Source organism: Hyperolius riggenbachi, chromosome 6 (assembly GCF_040937935.1).
Source record: "Hyperolius riggenbachi isolate aHypRig1 chromosome 6, aHypRig1.pri, whole genome shotgun sequence".
NCBI classification, from domain to species: domain Eukaryota; kingdom Metazoa; phylum Chordata; class Amphibia; order Anura; family Hyperoliidae; genus Hyperolius; species Hyperolius riggenbachi.
Window position 1 is genome coordinate 334,716,792 of NC_090651.1, and position 17,906 is coordinate 334,734,697.

Below are 17,906 nucleotides of genomic sequence, written 5' to 3' on the forward strand. Positions count from 1 at the left end.
GGTGATAAACAACTAGTGCATGTATGCAGCCAAACAATTCACCTTTCTCAGGTCAGACTGTTGCTGAATCTGAAATGTTATTGGCAGCCATTAGTCTCTGAACATAACCATACTCTGCTCTCCACGTTATTTAAATGGCCACTATACTGTATATGAGTGGGTTACTCATCCAAACATAGAACTTGAGAACAAAGAAGAAATAAAGGGAATTAGGCTTGCACAAGGCAAAGCTTAGACTTTGTCACTAATTCCCAGAGCAACAAATAGAACTACAGTACTACAGTTATGAAAGGCCCACACAGCAAGGCATCAGGCGTTCTCTATGTTACACCACAACAAAGCAAGTTATTTCCCACGTCTGGACTTCAGTGCATCTGCAACACATTATTAACTGCAGAATTTCTATAATAAGACTGGGTGTCATGGCAAAGAGTCCTGAAATGTGAGAACTTCTGCTGAAGAAGGCATTGTGAACCTCTGAATTAAAGTGGACCTGACCTTTTACACAGGACATAAGGAAAACATAGAGAAATGCACCCTGCATGTATTCAGAGTTTATCCTGTCCAATTCCCCCTCATCTGGTACTAATCACAACTGTAATTTCAGATTTCTCAGCTGTGTAAGCTGGCTTCCCCAGCAGAGCAGCTAATTTGTAAACACAGGATGTTAACCCTATGTCTGCTTCCATGAAAGCAGGAAGTGGACACGCTGCAAATTTACTGCAGGATTTGTATCAGCTTTAACAAAGAAATGCTTTTTGTTTAAAGGTTATTATGCTGTTGCTTATCTTTTAGAGCAGAGAAGTTCTGATTTCAGGTCCGCTTTAAAGGATACCTGAAGTGACGTGTGACATGATGAGATAGACATGTGTATGTACAGTGCCTAGCACACAAATAGCTATGCTGTGTTCCTTTTTTTCTTTCTCTGCCTGAAAGAGTTATATATCAGGTATGTAAGTGGCTGACTCAGTCCTGACTCAGACAGGAAGTGACTAGAGTGTGACCCTCACTGATAAGAAATTTTCCTTTTTATTTCTTTCTTGCTCTTAGAAGCCATTTTCTGCTAGGAAAGTGTTTTATAGTTGGAATTTCTTATCAGTGAGGGTCACACTGTAGTCACTTCCTGTCTGAGTCAGGGCTGAGTCAGCCACTTACATACCTGATATTTAACTCTTTCAGGCAGAGAAAGAAAAAAGGAACACAGCATAGTTATTTGTGTGTTAGGCACTGTACATACCCATGTCTATCTCATGTCATATGTCAGTTCGGGTATCCTTTAAAGAGACACTGAAGCGAAAAAAAAATTATGATATGATTTGTATGTGTAGTACAGCTAAGAAATAAAACATTAAGATCAGATACATCAGTCTAATTGTTTCCAGTACAGGAAGAGTTAAGAAACTCCACTTGTTATCTCTATGTAAAAAAGCCATTCATTTCTACGACTTTCAAAAGTCGTGGAGAGGGCTGTCTTCTGACTTTTATTATTATCTCAACTGTTTACTTTTTCTCTGCCAGAGGAGAGGTCATTAGCTCACAGACTGCTCTGAAAGAATCATTTTGAATGCTGAGTGTTGTGTAATCTGCACATATTATAGAATGATGCAATGTTAGAAAAAACACTATATACCTGAAAATAAAAATATGAGAATATTTTCTTTGCTGCTAATCTTCTAGTAATTATTCATAGTACACAACCAATTCATTATATCATATTTTTTTTTCGCTTCAGTGTCTCTTTAATGCTAAACTCCACAAACTGTTTTTTTTACCTCCGTCTCACCAACTTGACAATAGCAGAAAAAGAAAAAAAAAATATAAATACAAAAAAATGTAACAGGCTTAGTAACAAAAAATAGTAGTAGTGCCTCTAATACTGTATAAAATGTAGCGTTTAATAAGCGTTGTTTCTAAAAACATACATGGATTGCATGTACAACATGTAGAAAACGTTGTCAATCAAAAAGCGTACACATGCAAGCATGCACCGTAACAGTCTAAAGGTGCCTATACATGGTACAATTTTTTCATTTATTTTTTATTAGATTATTTTATTCGATTATTCCGTTAGTTGGAATATAAAGATTTTTCCAACATGTCCGATCAGATTTTTATTGAAAAAACTGAATAATCGTTCATTTTTCTTGATCGAAAAAACATTTATTCGATTCGATTATTTTGGTCTAATAAATGGGAAAATCAAAGTTTTTATGGTACCGTGTATGGCCACCATTAGGCAGGGTTTCAAACTTGCGCAAGTTTGCAAGCGTTCTACAGCACTGGGAAACGGGAATGGCAAACTGACGAAAACCCAATTGTGAAGCTACATACTCACCTCGAGATGCGGGAAGATGGATCCAGGGACATCTCCCTGACAACGAGCGCTCCCCCGATCCATCTTCCGGCTGGTGTGTATGCGTGATGTCACGCGACGTTAGACGACGGACACGAGAGAGACTGCGAGCGATCGTGATGCTTAGTGCGGGAGTTGTCAGGGATCTTAAAGATTGGATGTGACGTCATTATCGCAGTGCGACACTAAGCGATGTTCACGTGATCGTGCGCCTGTACTCACTTCGCAAGATCGCGGAAACAATCCCTCCAAAAAATCGCCAGTCATTGGGAAAAAATTGCAAGGTGGGCTCGGGCCTTAAAGTGAACCAGAGACGAAGCACCCTCATGTATTTTACCATATACAGTGGTGTGAAAAACTATTTGCCCCCTTCCTGATTTCTTATTCTTTTGCATGTTTGTCACACTTAAATGTTTCTGCTCATCAAAAACCGTTAACTATTAGTCAAAGATAACCTAACTGAACACAAAATGCAGTTTTAAATGATGGTTTTTATTATTTAGTGAGAAAAAAAAACTCCAAATCTACATGGCCCTGTGTGAAAAAGAAATTGCCCTCTGAACCTAATAACTGGTTGGGCCACCCTTAGCAGCAATAACTGCAATCAAGCATTTGCGATAACTTGCAACAAGTCTTTTACAGCGCTCTGGAGGAATTTTGGCCCACTCATCTTTGCAGAATTGTTGTAATTCAGCTTTATTTGAGAATGTTTCCACTGATATATATGGTAAAATACATGAGGGTGCTTCATCTATGGTTCACTTTAAGTCAATAGGTGGTTCATGGCAGTTCACATTGCCAGACTAATACCATTGGTGCTGCCTGCCTGATTTATAATGGGACAGCTGGCACTAGATTTTTAGATACGTGTGCTTCCTACATTTTCTACTGTGCTGCTGTTGACGACTATAATTTCGCATTCAAACAGGTTTAATTTCTCAAAATACCGAGTGCGAAAACCCACTGCATGATTTTGGCATAACCCAATGTGAGCTTTCCCTCAGTCTTTGGATCTAATATATCAAGCAAACTAGTATCATGCCTGGTACATACAATGAAATTTCCCACCAGATTGACATCTAAACCGATAATTTCTGATACATCTGAACTGATTTCCGATCTTTTTTTCTGATCATTTTTGTATAGAAGAGATCAGAGAAACGATTGCAAACTAAATTAGACCTGTCAGAAATTATCTATTCGGCCGCCAATCTGACGGGACATTGCATCATGTGTACCAGGCATTACACTGCTTAGTAAAGACACACAACAAGGTTTCAAGAACCACCACAAGCTGAGGAGCGGAGATTGTGGTGCGTGTCCCCTACCAAAAACAAAGGTGGGAGATCAGGCCATTGAGACAACATGGTCACCCGTCTCCAGAAGAAAGCCAGACCAAGAATTGTAGTGTAGAGGACAGAACTGCCACCTTGTAACCCAAGGGTTACAGCATCAAATCCTTGCCACTATCTGCATTGAGTTTATAAGTTCTCCTCCATGGGTTTCTTCTAGCCACTCCAATTTCCTTCCACTTTCAAAAAAAACATGAGGGTAAGCAGAGTGGTTCCCTGAAAATTGTCATTATACTGTAGTATAATGCCGATTTTTAGGGAAGCACTCAGCTTAGTGACCGTCCTTCATGGACAGTTAGTAAGAGGACTATGGACCATATACAACGTTGTGGAAAACACCAGCGCTATACAAATGCAAAATACTAAATACTAAAAGCAAAATATACATATTGCTGTCTTACCAAACCAATTCAGCTAGCTTAATCTCACAGCACCAGCATTTCCATAGAATAAATACCTGAGCAGCAATGTAGACACATACTTCCTAATGTTGGGAATACACGTTAAGTTTTTCGTGTTTGATTCTGCGCGCAATTAGCCATTCGATTTTCCGCTCAATTCTCTTATCTTCCACTTATTTTTCTTATTTTTTTTTACATTCACTTCTATGAGAAATTGAGAGGAAAAGAATCGAGCAGAAAATCGGGCATGTCAGAATTTTATCATCGAAGGCATCTATCGGAACGATCCTTCGCAAAAAACGTAACGTGTATTTCCGGCATTAGACTCTGCTTTTCTCCATGGCCGATATACTGGGAGAGTGCAGTCTCACTCCACCCACTTATATGACCAGCTGCCTCTCCCTGTGTCACAGACATGTATTTAGATTTATTTTAGCAGTGCTGTCCATAGGATATACTATAAGGTTAGACTCACACTAGTAAGAATTCCAAAAGACGCTGTAAGTAGCAGCCACTAAATACGACGCCAATCAAACACTAGTTTGAACGCCGCCATTGAACTCCTCCTCCCACATCCACTTTTCCATCTGTGTGCCCCCATCTTTTACCTGCTGCTCAATGCTGGAGTGAATTTAGCTTTTCATTGCTCGTACCAGAGAGAATCACCTGTCTTGAAATCTCTACCTGAGATTAGAATAAGTGTGACTCCACTTTTGTATAGAAATGGTATTGCAAATGCCACTGATGCACAAGCATACTTATAGAAGTGAAGGTGGATCCGCACAATGTCGGTGAAAAAAATATTACAGTAAATATTTCAATTCAGTAAAAAAATCAGGCATAAAAACGTCTTCCACCACCATGATGGCGTAAGGATGCTTTTTATGCTCGATTTTTCAATGGATTGAAATAAAGTTAATATTTTTTTCACCGACATTGTGCTGATCCACCTTCACTTCTCGATCTATTGAGGTCTGAACAAGCCAGCTCCTGCACTGTCTGTGGACAGAGGTCAGAGTGGAAAATCACCTATAAAGCATATTTAAAGTAAACGAGGGGCGTTCTAAGTTCCAAGACAAGAGAAATACGGTAACATTTATATCACACTTTTCTCCTGGCAGACTCAAAGCGCCAGAGCTGCAGCCACTAGGACGTGCTCTAAAGGCAGTAGCAGTGTTAGGGAGACTTGCCTAAGGTCTCCTACTGAATAGGTGCTGGCTTACTGAACAGGCAGAGCCGAGATTCGAACCCTGGTCTCCTGTGTCAGAGGCAGAGCCCTTAACCATTACACCATGCAGCCACCATGAATAATAATAATGAAGAATAATTTAAACAAAACTATTTTTTCAAGTACGTGATTCAGACACTACTGATGTATGAAAGATTGACAGGACTGCCAGGCAATTTGTATTGTTTAAAAGGAACTAAATATGGCAACCTCCATATTCTTCTCACTTCAGGTTTCCTTTAAAGCAATACTGACGTGAACTTGGGGAGAAAAAAAAAAAGTCAGATACTCACCTATGGAGAGGGCTGTGGATCCTATAGTCCTCTCTTGGTGTCCTCGTTCCAGTGATGTCCCCCATTCAAACTGTATCCCCGAGTGCTTCCAAAGATGGGCGGCTGCATACTGCACAGGGCTGTGGAGTCTGAGCAATTTTTGGGTACCTGGAGTTGGAGGTTTCATAAACTGAGGAGTCTGAGTATTTTTGTACCCACTCTATAGCCCTGCAAGGGCCATGGGGTTGGCATTGAGGAGTCAGAGTTTTTTTTGTACCCACTCCCACAGCCTTGGGACTGCTCATGCACAATTCAGGAATCATTGCTCAATTGGTAGGCTGTGAAGTTGTCATCCATATTATCTACAATTCTTGTGCATTTGTTTCTTTAGCAGAACCTTGTCTTAGTGCCTGACCACGTCAGCAGAATGTTATTTTGTTTTGCCATAACAAGGATGAAGCACTGGAAACAGTTCAACCCATTCCACCATCTTGTAGTCATCCATGAGAGCATCGCTCCTTGCCCCAATTTCCTGGCAGCAAACTATATTTTATCCCACGCAATCAAAAGCAAACAAATCCTCTCATGATGCGAGACCTCTTCCATCTGTCCTGAGGGATCTAGATATCTGTAAACAAGAAAACCAACTGCGTCCTCTGTACAGATATCCCAGGCCAAAGATGGCAAGAAGGACGACATGGATTTCTGGACCACGTGCTGGATAGAGAACAGCTTGGACTTGTGAGTCACAAGAAACAGCAACGCGGGGCTACTTGGCAAGAGTGACCGTGAACTTCATAGAAATAAGAGGACATGCTATTCTCCCAAAGCCAGGAATGCCATTTTGATGATGGATAACAATGAAAAACACTTGTAGGACATGTGAGCACTGTAAGCTTAAGTCAATCTGTTTATCAACACACATTCTATAATATAACTGGGTATTGTGGGGTTTGTTGAAAAGCTAGGATCACCTTACGTAGCAGTAGAGCCAGAGTGAAGTAAAGCCCCATAATTTTCGATTCCCAAGCGGACCATTCACTTCAGTGAGGGAGGTGCACATGTGCAAATCTAGCAAGTGTGACCCCTGCCTTAAAGAGACACTGAAGCGAAAAAAAATTATGATATAATGAATTGGTTGTGTACTATGAATAATTACTAGAAGATTAGCAGCAAATAAAATATTCTCATATTTTTATTTTCAGGTATATGGTGTTTTTTCTAACATTGCATCATTCTCTAATATGTGCAGATTACACAACACTCAGCATTCAAAATGATTCTTTCAGAGCAGTCTGTGAACTAATGACCTCTCCTCTGGCAGAGAAAAAGTAAACAGTTGAGATAGTAAAAGTCAGAAGACAGCCCTCTCCACGACTTTTGAAAGTCGTAGAGCTTAATGGCTTTTTTGCATAGAGATAACAACTGGAGTTTCTTAACTCTTCCTGTACTGGAAACAATTAGACTGATGTATCTGATCTTAATGTTTTATTTCTTAGCTGTACTACACATACAAATCATAATATCATAACTTTTTTTTCGCTTCAGTGTCTCTTTAAGGGGGCCACATACCATACAATATTTTGTATTATATTTCTCTTCAATTCAAGAATTACAACCATTCTTTCTGATTAATTTTAAAACTTGAAAAACTGACCACACACGTTACATTTTTCCCAATTAGGAAAAAAATAAAAGGAAAACTCTAAAAACATTCTTTGGGTCCTAGTAATAAATTGACAACATACCTTACACCATTCAATTTTAATAAAAACTGATCAGAAAAAATCCACCACTCCCAACATATAGAAAAAAATGGGAAATTCGATCAGATTTCTCAAACTAATAAGAAAAAAAGCTCTTGATTTTTCTGTTTAACCGAATTTCTAGAAAAATAGGATCATTTAATTGTATGGTGTGTGGCCATCTTTAGATAGATCCTGAGATATTGGTACAGAGAACACAGCTTCTACCTACTTTTACAGAGGTTTCTGATGGTGGGTACGCACAATGCAACTTCCTGTCCAATTGATGGGATCGCACTATGTCCGTCATGTCCGATCTGCTCCCGATCGATAACTTCAATTTTGGGAAGTTATCAGAAAATCGATCTTATCAATTGGGAGAAGTTTGGACATGTACACATGACGCAACTTCCTATCAGATTACCCATTGATCTGACGGGAAATTGCATCCTGAGTTTCCAGCATAAAGCTGAACCTGTGTACCATTTTGTGTTACAGCCAGAAGTCTGGCCCACTTCGGATTCTGGACGGTCAAAACTAGAAGTGGCCGTCTCACTGCAGCCAATGCCTGAAGTGAATGGATTACTGGTGGCTCCGTTCCTCTCCCCTGACTCCTCCCCCGCCCCTTCCCCTATTGACTAATATCAGCTGTGGACACACCCAGTCGTTTCGTCGCGGCAGGGAAGCAGAGCGGGAATGCTGCAGACATTGCTTCTGCCAGCACCCGCTCTGCAGGAGCGAACGGGCACGAATCCCTGCTTCCCTGCAGTGACGAACGACTCCGGAAGCATGAGTGTGTCGCCGGCTGACAGAAGTCAATAGGAGGGGGCAGGGGAAGGAGCCAGAGCCGTAAGAGAAGAACGGAGCCCCCAGGAATAGATTCATTTTGGACATTGGCCGCAGTGAGATGGCCACAACCCGAAGTGCTCAGAGTTCGGGTTCTGGCCATAACATATACACAAAAGGGCAGTAAAGTGAACCTGTCACACGAGATAAGATTACAATAGTGTAAAATGGGCTGATAAACTTCAGAAACCGCCACAATTGCAGAATAACCTGTAGCTGAACATCAGATTTTGGCATTGCTAATTGTAATCCCTTTTACATTGAATGGATGATCAGTATAGAGCTCTCCGCACAGGTCTGGGCCTACAGAAAATAATTCAGAAATGGTCCATTTCTCCTTCAGCCAACAAGCATCTCTGAGAGCATGCAGTCATTTTCTGTGAGGCGGAAATGCACAAGAATCCCTCAAGGCATTGTCCATGCAGCCGCCCTCGCCGTCACTGGGTTTTTCCCAGCATTTTGTACAGCGATTTTTTTAAGTGATTTTATTTTAGTGCTTGCGTTTGCAGATCGATTGTGATTGGCAACATTCATTTTTTTGGGGTTTCAGGTAGTAAAATCGCTGCACAATTGCTTTAAAACGACTGAAAGGCGACTTTGAAGCATCCAGGTCTTTTGTATTGGAGTGCAATCACTCAGAAAATGCTGCAGGTTTATTATAGGCCGCGCCCACTACACCAATTTCCTAAAGACCAGTGATTTTTTGAGCAGCGAGCGATTGTTTCCGCAATCTTGCAATGTGGGTACAGGCGAGCGATAACGCAAACAACGTTTAGCGACGCACGGCTTCGACGACTGTCACAGCAGATGGGATCTTTAAGATCCCTGACGTCTCTGTGCAAAGTACCGTGATCGCTTGACTTCCCATTTGCCCCCGTCGCGTGTTGTCTGTGGTAAAATGGAGCACTTGTCGTTGGGGGACATCGCTGGGATCCATCTTCCTCCTAAATAATGTTCAATGATGGCCAATTGCGTGAGATAGTTGCTTTGAATGACAATTATGGCGGATCCAATTGTGGACGGTCATTCCGATTGCCATTGACCCCCGTGTTTATTAATGCGACTGTTCAACACCCACACATGAAGTTTGTTTCCAAGTTTGGGATTACGGAAGATGGATTGAGGAGCAATCGTTTGCCGCCCAATCCATCTTCCGCGTTGTGGTGAGTATTCAGCATTACTCTGCAACCAGGGTGAATTTGTTGCTGTAACTGGGTTCAGATTTGGCAAAAATATGTTACCATGCCTCACAGAATCGACAGGTTCTCTTTAAAAACTAACTTTAAATGACTACAATTAAAAAAAAAAAAAAATACAAAGTGCATGCAATAAAAGTACATCAAAGTCCAATGAAAATGAGCGTGCTGAGGAGTGACTGGTCTGGGCATGACTACTCACAGTGTGGGTGAAGCCTCCCTTGCAGCTCTGTCACAGGGTTGCAGCATGTAACTGTTCAGTGTTTAGGGAAACTGTGAGAGGTCAGAGGCGGCCAATAGGCAGAGGGCCAGCAGTGGTGTGATGGGCCGGCCTGCTGATCACTCCACAGGAGGGGGAAGGGGACACACTATGGCCTCCAGCCCCTGTTATCTGGCAGGACACACTCTCTGCTTCCCTGGGTTGTATCACAGCAGAAAAATGACCTAAATGATGGCAAAGGAGGGACAGAACTAATCAGTGGAGGACTCTGGATCAATAAAGGCACAACTAGAAAAGCCTTATACAATGTGTACATGAAAAAGAGGCGTGGAGAGATATGGGGGCCCAATCTGTGCAAATAGAATATCGGTAAATTTACAGATATTCTAAGTTTTGAACGTGTAAATTACGATAGTAAAATATCGGTAAATAATACTAACAATATTCTCACACAGAGCCCTTCCTCTAACGATGCCCACCCAACACCTAACCTTAAGGTGGCCACTAACAGTCCAATTTCTAGTGAAAAATCATTAGATGGGCAGCACGGTGGCGTAGTGGTTAGCTCTCTCGCCTTGCAGCGCTGGGTTCCCGGTTCGAATCCCAGCCAGGGCACTATCTGCAAAGAGTTTGTATGTTCTTTCCGTGTCTGTGGGTTTCCTCCGGGCACTCCGGTTTCCTCCCACATTCCAAAAGCATACGGATAAATTAATTGGCTCCCGTTAAAATTGGCCCTAGACTACAGAACTTACACTACATAATATAGACATATCGCAATGGTAGGGATTAGATTGTGAGCTCCTTTGAGGGACAGTTAGTGACAAGACAATATATATATATATATATATATATATATATATATATACACACACACACACACACACACACACACACACACACACACACACACATATATATATATACACACACCGTACAGCGCTGCGTAATATATGTCGGCGCTATATAAATACTAAATAATAATAAAGAGTGATCAGAAATTCTGATCGGATTGGTTGAAAATAATGTCAGTTGATGGGCACAATCAATTATGAACGATTATAAAAAAAAATCGTCTGGATTTTTTGTCAAACCAAAATTCGGATTTTCTTGATTGGTTGTGATAGATAGGAAGCTTTGGTTCGTTTCATTGGTTTGTTGATGGTGTACTGAACGATTTTTCTTCCGATCAGAATTTCTGATCGCTCTAACGATTTTTCACTAGAAATTGGACCATTAGTGGCCCCCTTTAATCCCCCCAACCACACCTTTCCTCAAAAACACTCCCCATGACTAAGCTTAGGGCCTCGTTCACATTGTCAAACTTAGATGCCCAGGAAAAATCGGACCGCAACACTAACAATCGCACGACATCTGTGTTTGCATGCATTGCGTTGCTGATCAGCCATGCGTTTTGGGAAAAAATGCGAGCAGCATGCGTTCACACACCGCACTGGTACACAACGCATGCAGTGTGAACATCAGACAGTGCAGTCTATGCGCTTCTGATGTTCGTGCGTGTCTGTCTCCCGCACGCATTGGCGAAATACGGACCGCAACGCGTGTGATGTGAACGAGACCTAAAGGACAACTGTAACGAGAGCAAGCAATACCAGTTACTTGGCTATCCTGCTGATCCTCTGCCTCTAATACTATTAGCTACAGCCCCTGAACAAGCATGCAGAAGATCAAGCGATTCTGACATTTTTGTCATATCTGAAAAGATTAGCTGCGTGTTTGTTCCTGGTGTTATGCAGACACTACTGCAGCCAAATAAATCATTGGGGCTGCCAGGCAACTAGTAGTGTTTAAAGGACAACTGTAGCGAGAGGGATAAGGAGGCTGCCATATTTGTTTCATTTTAAAGGGAATCAGAGAGGAACGTACAAAAAAAAAAAAAAAAAAAAGAAAAAGCTTTTATACATACCTGGGGCTTGTTCCAGCCCCATAAGCCTGGATTGCTCCCACGCCGCCATCCTCCGATTCCTGGATCGGCGGTACCAGGTCCCGTCACTTCCGGCGGACGCGGCCAATTGTCCGCATCACAGCGGTTCCCTTCATACCCGTACGCATGCGGCTGCGCAGTAGGCAGGCTCATGCGTACGTATATGGAGGGAGCCCCGTGTGATGCGGACAATTGCCCGCGTCTGCCGGCCGACTGGCGGCCATGACAAGACCCGGTACCGGCGGATCCAGGCAGCGGAGGACGGCGGCGTGGGAGCGATCCGTGCGTATGGGGCTGGAGGAAGCCCCAGGTATGTATAGTATCTTTTTCCTGGGGCCTCTGGTTCCCTTTAACCAGTTTACCCCCGCCCGTACGGATTTCTCTGTCCCTTTTTCCATCCTTTAACCCCCAGGGACGGAGAAATCCGTACTTTGCAAACTCCCGCCGCTGCCCGCGCTCCCGCTCGTAAACACGCCGCCCGCCGCTAGTAAACACGCCGCCGCCCGCTCGCTCAGAGATCAATGAACGGGAAAATCCATTCCCGTTCATTGATCTAAGCCCCGCAATGATCCGCTGCCGCTCGGCTGAGCAGCGCGATCATTGTGAGCAATAACAAACTCCCAGCCTCTTTCTACTTCTTGCAAGCGTCCGCAAGCGTCCGGAAGGACGCTTGCAGGTCGCATGAAACAAAAAGTTACTGTTGCCATCTTGTGGCCAAATAGTAAAACTACACCCTAAGCATTTTTTTAGACACAAAGAAACTAGTTTTACACAAAAAATTAACTCCTTACCTCCCACACTCCCCAATTTTTTTTTTTTGTAATTAAAAAAGAATAAAAAATTTACAATTTAAAAAAAATACATAAATAGTTACCTTAGGGACTGAACTTTTTAAATATTTATGTCAAGAGGGTATAACACTGTTACTTTATAAACTATGGGCTTGTAATTAGGGATGGACGCAAAACTGAAAAAAATGCAGCTTTATTTCCACCTTTATTCCGGGATAAATAGGCATATACATTTAATGGGTTTTAATTACAGTAGCATGCATTATTTAAAAACTATAAAGGCCGAAAACTGAAAAATAATACATTTTTTCCTATTTTCCCATTAAAACACATTTAGAATAAAATTATTCTTGGCATAATGTCCTACCTAAAGAAAGCCTAATTGGTGGTGGAAAAAACAAGATATAGGTCATTTCATTGCGATAAGTAATAATAAAGTTATAGACGAATGAATGGAAGGAGCGCTGAAAGGTGAAAATTGCTCTGGTGGTCAGGGGGTAAAACCCCTCAGTTGGGAAGTGGTTAAGCAATATCAGCTGCCTGGCATCCTGCTGATCCTCTGCCTCTAATACTTTTACCCATACACCCTGAACAAGCATCCAGCATATCAAGTATTTCTGACATTGTCAGATCTGACTGGATTAGCTGCATGCTTGTTTCTGGTGTAATTCAGACACTACTGCAGCCCAGTAGATCAGCAGGGCTGCCAGGCAACTGGTATTGTTTAAAAGGAAATAAATATGGAAGCCTCCATATCCCTTTCGTTACAGGTGTCCTTTAAAAGGAAATAAGTATGGCAGCCTCCACATACCTCTCAGCCCAGTTGTCCTTTAAAAACACCCGCACCCCTAACCTTAACCCCTCCTTTCCCTACCAAAAAAAAAAAAAAGGATAATTATCAAAACTGCAAAAAATGATAATTATCGGTGCTCATACAAACGATTATTTATAGTGTGATATTTAAGCGCCCACTATGAAATCTGCGACTTTCTGTGTAACAGGGCTGTGGAGTCAGTACAAAAATTATCCGACTCCAAATCCACAGTTGATGAAACTACCGTCTTCAACTCCAGGTACCAAAAATGGCTCCAACTCTGACTCCTCGACTCCAACTCCTTAGTCTAATACTTACCAGGGCTATGGATTTGGTATAAAATCATCCGACTCCAACTCCTCAATTTATGAAAGCACCGACTCGAACTCCAGGTACCCAAAATTGCTCCGACTCCAACTCCACAGCCCTGGATTGTAATTCTCAAATTGAAAGAAAAAACAAAACAAAAAACACACAAAAAAAAAAACCTTAAAACTAATCAAAGCAACCTAAAGTGAGACTGATATGTGATAAGTGAGGCTGCCATATTTACAGTTGCCTGGCAGTGCTGCTGATCTTTCTGGTAAGTACTGTCTGAATCGCACACCTGAAAAGCATGCAGCTTTCTCATCTGATATGCTGCATGCTTGCTAAAGGCAGCCATACACTGGTCGATGTGCCATCAGATCGACCAGCTGACAGATCCCTATCTGATCGAATCTGATCAGAGAGGGATCGTATGGCTGCCTTTACTGCAAACAGATTGTGAATCGATTTCAGCCTGAAACCGATCACAATCTGTTCAGCTGCTCCTGCCGCCTGTCCCCCCCCCCCGTATACATTACCTGATGCGGGCTCCCGGGCGTCTTCTCGGCATCTTCTCAGCGCTGCACCCGCTCCATCCCGGCGCTTCCTGTGTCACTCCGTGACCAGGAAGTTCAAATAGAGCGCCCTCTATTTGAACTTCCTGGGTCACTGCAGTGACCCAGGAAGCGCCGGGATGGAGCGGGTGCAGCGCTGAGAAGATGCAGAGAAGACGCCCAGGAGCCCGCATCAGGTAATGTATTTTTCATCGGATCGGCCGCCGCTAGCGACGCGCACTTTACCCGCGGGCGATCGAGGGTAATTTCCCGCACGGCGCGATCGACGGACCGATCCGATTTCGGGAGGAAATCGGATCGTCGGCGGCGTTTACCGCGAACGATTGGCAGCAGATTCGATCCCAGGATCGAATCTGCTGTCGAAACGGCCGGGAATCGGGCCAGTGTATGGCCACCTTAAGGGCCAGTGCACACCAAACACCTCTAGCAGATCCTCAGAGCCATTCTAGGCATGTTTAGAGAGATTTTCTAAGCTTTTCAAAAAGCCAGCGTTTTAAAACGCTCCGGAACTGCTCTGGTGTGCACCAGCCCTGAAAGTATTAGAGCTAGAGAGTCAGCAGGATAGCCAGGCAATGTACACTGTTTAAAAGGAAATTACCTATCTAATGCTCCTGAAACAATTTGGGCTCCCTGGACGCTATGGACAATTCTTAAAAGAATATCTAGGAAGGAGCCACTATGTACTAGAGTATCCTGTACTATGATTTATGATATTGTTGACCTCTGATTGTATATAAGCTTAATTCTGTCCTGTTGTGGCCTCATGGCAATGTTTTGTTGTATTAAAATCAATAAAATGATTTGTTAAAAAAAAAAAAAAAAAAAAGGAAATTACCTCATGTTCACATTCAGTAAACACGCGCACGCACGCACACACACAATTTCTTTTTTTTTTTTTAATTAAAAAAATTAGAATATATTTTTCTGATTGACTGTAACATTTTAAAAATCTGACTGATATATCACGATATATCACACACACGTGTTAAATTTTTCCCCCAATCTCAAAAAAATAAAATGATTGAAACTGAAAAAAAAAAATGCTTGGGTCCATAAATGGAGTAATTGATAATCCATCTTACACCATTGAATTTACATAAAAATTGATTGAAAAAGAAAAAAATCAGCCACTCCTGAAAGGAGCCTCAAGCACGATGTTTGGGGCCAAGGTTTCCCTTTCACAAGGATGATGTTTTGGGCCAGCGTTTTCCTTTCTCAAGCAAATTTGAACCCTGTGTACGCCTTTGTCAAGCAGGACTGTTTGGGACCCGTGTATCCTTTAATTAACCTCCCTGGCGTTCTGATTCCAAGGTTTTTTTTGCATATTTTTTTTTCTATCATGTAGCTAGCCTATCGATAGCTACATGATGCCCCCCCCCCCTGCGGTGTCCCTCCCACCCCTCCTATCACCACCGGCGCGCTTGTCCATAAGAAAATCCCATTCTGAACGGGATTTCCTTTAGGGCTTCCCCCGTCACCATGGCAACAATCAAAATGACGTCATCGACGTCACAGGGCATCCCGATCCACCCCACAGTGCTGCCTGGCACTGATTGGCCAGGCTGCGCAGGGGTCCCCTGGGGGGGGGGGGGGGGACACACCCTGTTGTGCGTCAGGTAGCGGCGAATCGACGGCGATCGCGTACAACACGCAGCTAGCTGCGTGTTTTCTAAAAAAAAAAAAAAATGTGTGCAAATCGGTCCAGCAGGGCCGGAGCCGTGCACAGCGGCGTTACTGGACGAGCTCAGCTCGTCCAGAACGCCTGGGAGGTTAAAACACAGTGGCTGCACAGTGTAATGGTCTAGGGCTTTGCATTCGAATCTCGGCTCTTCCTGTTCAGTAAGCCAGCACCTATTTAGTAAGGAGTTCTTAAGCTAGACTCCCTAACACTGCTACTGCCTACTGAGCACGCCTTAGTGGTTACAGCTCTGACGCTTTCAGTCCGCCAGGTGAAAAATGCAACAAATGTTTTTTGTATTGACACAATGTTTGGGGCAGTGTATCCCTTTGTCAAGCACAACGTTTGGAACCACAGTATCCCTTTGTCAAGCACAATATTTTGAAACCAGGGTATCCCTTTGTCCAGCAATGTTTTAGTCATGTGTATCCCTTTATCAAGCAGTATGTTTGAGACTATGTAGCTCTCTCTGGCATTTGATAAAAGGGCTACATTGGCCACAAACATTGTGCCATTTTATGCTGTGATATTTATTTACCAATATGGATTTGCATCTGACGTTTGGTTGAGTCACAAATTGTTTCCTGCCTACGGTATACAGATTACAACCAGGATCTGGACTTTGATCTGATCTGAGGTTATATGAACTCCTGCCCACAACATCTGATAGTTATGACATTTTGTATTCCATTACAAACAAAGAGTTATGACAATGTATGCTCAGTAGTTACAGAAGTATTAAAAGGGAACCTGAAGACAGAAGAATACAGACGTTGCCACATTTATTTCCCTTTAAAGGGGTTCTGTGGTTCTTTATAAAAACAAAAACTGACACTTACCTGGGGAGTTCCTACCGGCCCCCTGCAGCTGTCCTGTCCCGCACCGTGCTCTAAGATCCTCCGATCCCCTCAGCCGGTTAACTAACTAGACAAATGCAACTGTGTCTGCATCCTCACTCCCGCTCATGTCCACAGAACCCCTTTAAACAATACCAGTTACTTAATTTAAAATTAAAGGGATATGGAGGCTGCTATATTTCCTTTTAAACAATGCATATTGCCTGGCAGCCCTGTTGATCTTCTGGCATACGAGGTGTCAGAGTCAACACCCTGGAACAAGCATATGGCTAATCCAGTAAAACTTGGGTCAGCCGAGTCTGAGTACCTGATCTGCTGCATGCTTGTTCAGGGTCTATGGCTAAAAGTATTAGAGGCAGAGGATCAGCAGGGCTGCCAGGTAACTGGTATCGCTTAAAAGGAAATAAATATGGCAGCCTCCATATCCTTCTAAACTCGGGTTCCCTTTAAATAAATACATCAGCCTCCATATACCTCACTTCAGGTTCCCTTTAAGTCAGCAGCTGTTTAGGAACTACAAGTTCCAGAGTGCAGTTTCAGGAGGAACCTCGGGAGGTTGAGCAGCAAAGCTTGGACTTTTAATGCCTTTGGTATCTGGGAGAGCTTTTCACCCAGACCAGCACTAACAACGTGCAAACCATTCATTCATTCCATGCCCAATATCTGCAACCACGACCACCAGATAAAGCCTTTATAAATTACCGTCTGAAGACGCCATGTCTGCGGTGAAGCTGCCTGCATCTGCCATTGCCTGAGCTCCTTGCATGGAGCACTGCTCATCAATATTGTACACAGGATGGAACTAAACACTGCAGATCCAATGACAGCACCCTACGCCTGACACCTTATCAGTATATCCTGCTGTGCAGCCTTACCAAGAACCAACAACAACATTTCTATTGTGCTTTCCTCCCATAGGACTCAAAGCGCTTGAGGTGGCCACACACCATACAATTTTCTTTTATTTTGATTCAATCATTCCGATCCAATTTTCTGATTCGATCAGAATCTTTGAGGTACCACACACATATTTTCAAAATTGCCGCAATTTCAAGTTAAAAGACTGTAAACTCTGAAAATATTGGCTGGTTAGAAAGATCAAGAGAAAAAAGTGAATAAGTAAAGTTTGGTATGTACTGAATAGTTTCAGGCTGCTTTCAGAGTGGGACGTTACTGGCGCACATTAGAGCAGCCTGTAACGCAGCCCAACTCACAGTAATGAAAAATCAATGGGCTGTTTACAGTGCCCACGTTGCGTTACAGTGTAACGCTGCACGTTCTGAGAAAGTGCAGAATGCTGTGCGTTATAGGTGGTTTTAGCCGCGTTAGA

General features: G+C 42.8%; 1 protein-coding gene across 4 annotated transcripts in view; it reads right to left on the reverse strand.

Moving 5' to 3' along the window:
- The window catches only part of LIPE (lipase E, hormone sensitive type), a 99,924-nt gene that overhangs the window by 56,867 nt on the left and 25,151 nt on the right, over nt 1–17,906 (reverse strand). Inside the window, exon 1 of one of the 4 annotated variants that reach the window (XM_068241516.1) lies at nt 9,596–9,614. The exons of the other annotated variants lie outside the window; for them this stretch is intronic. The gene's annotated coding sequence lies outside the window, so the exon portion shown is untranslated. Of the gene's footprint in view, nt 1–9,595; nt 9,615–17,906 lie in introns of those variants that run through there. 4 annotated transcript variants of the gene reach the window in all.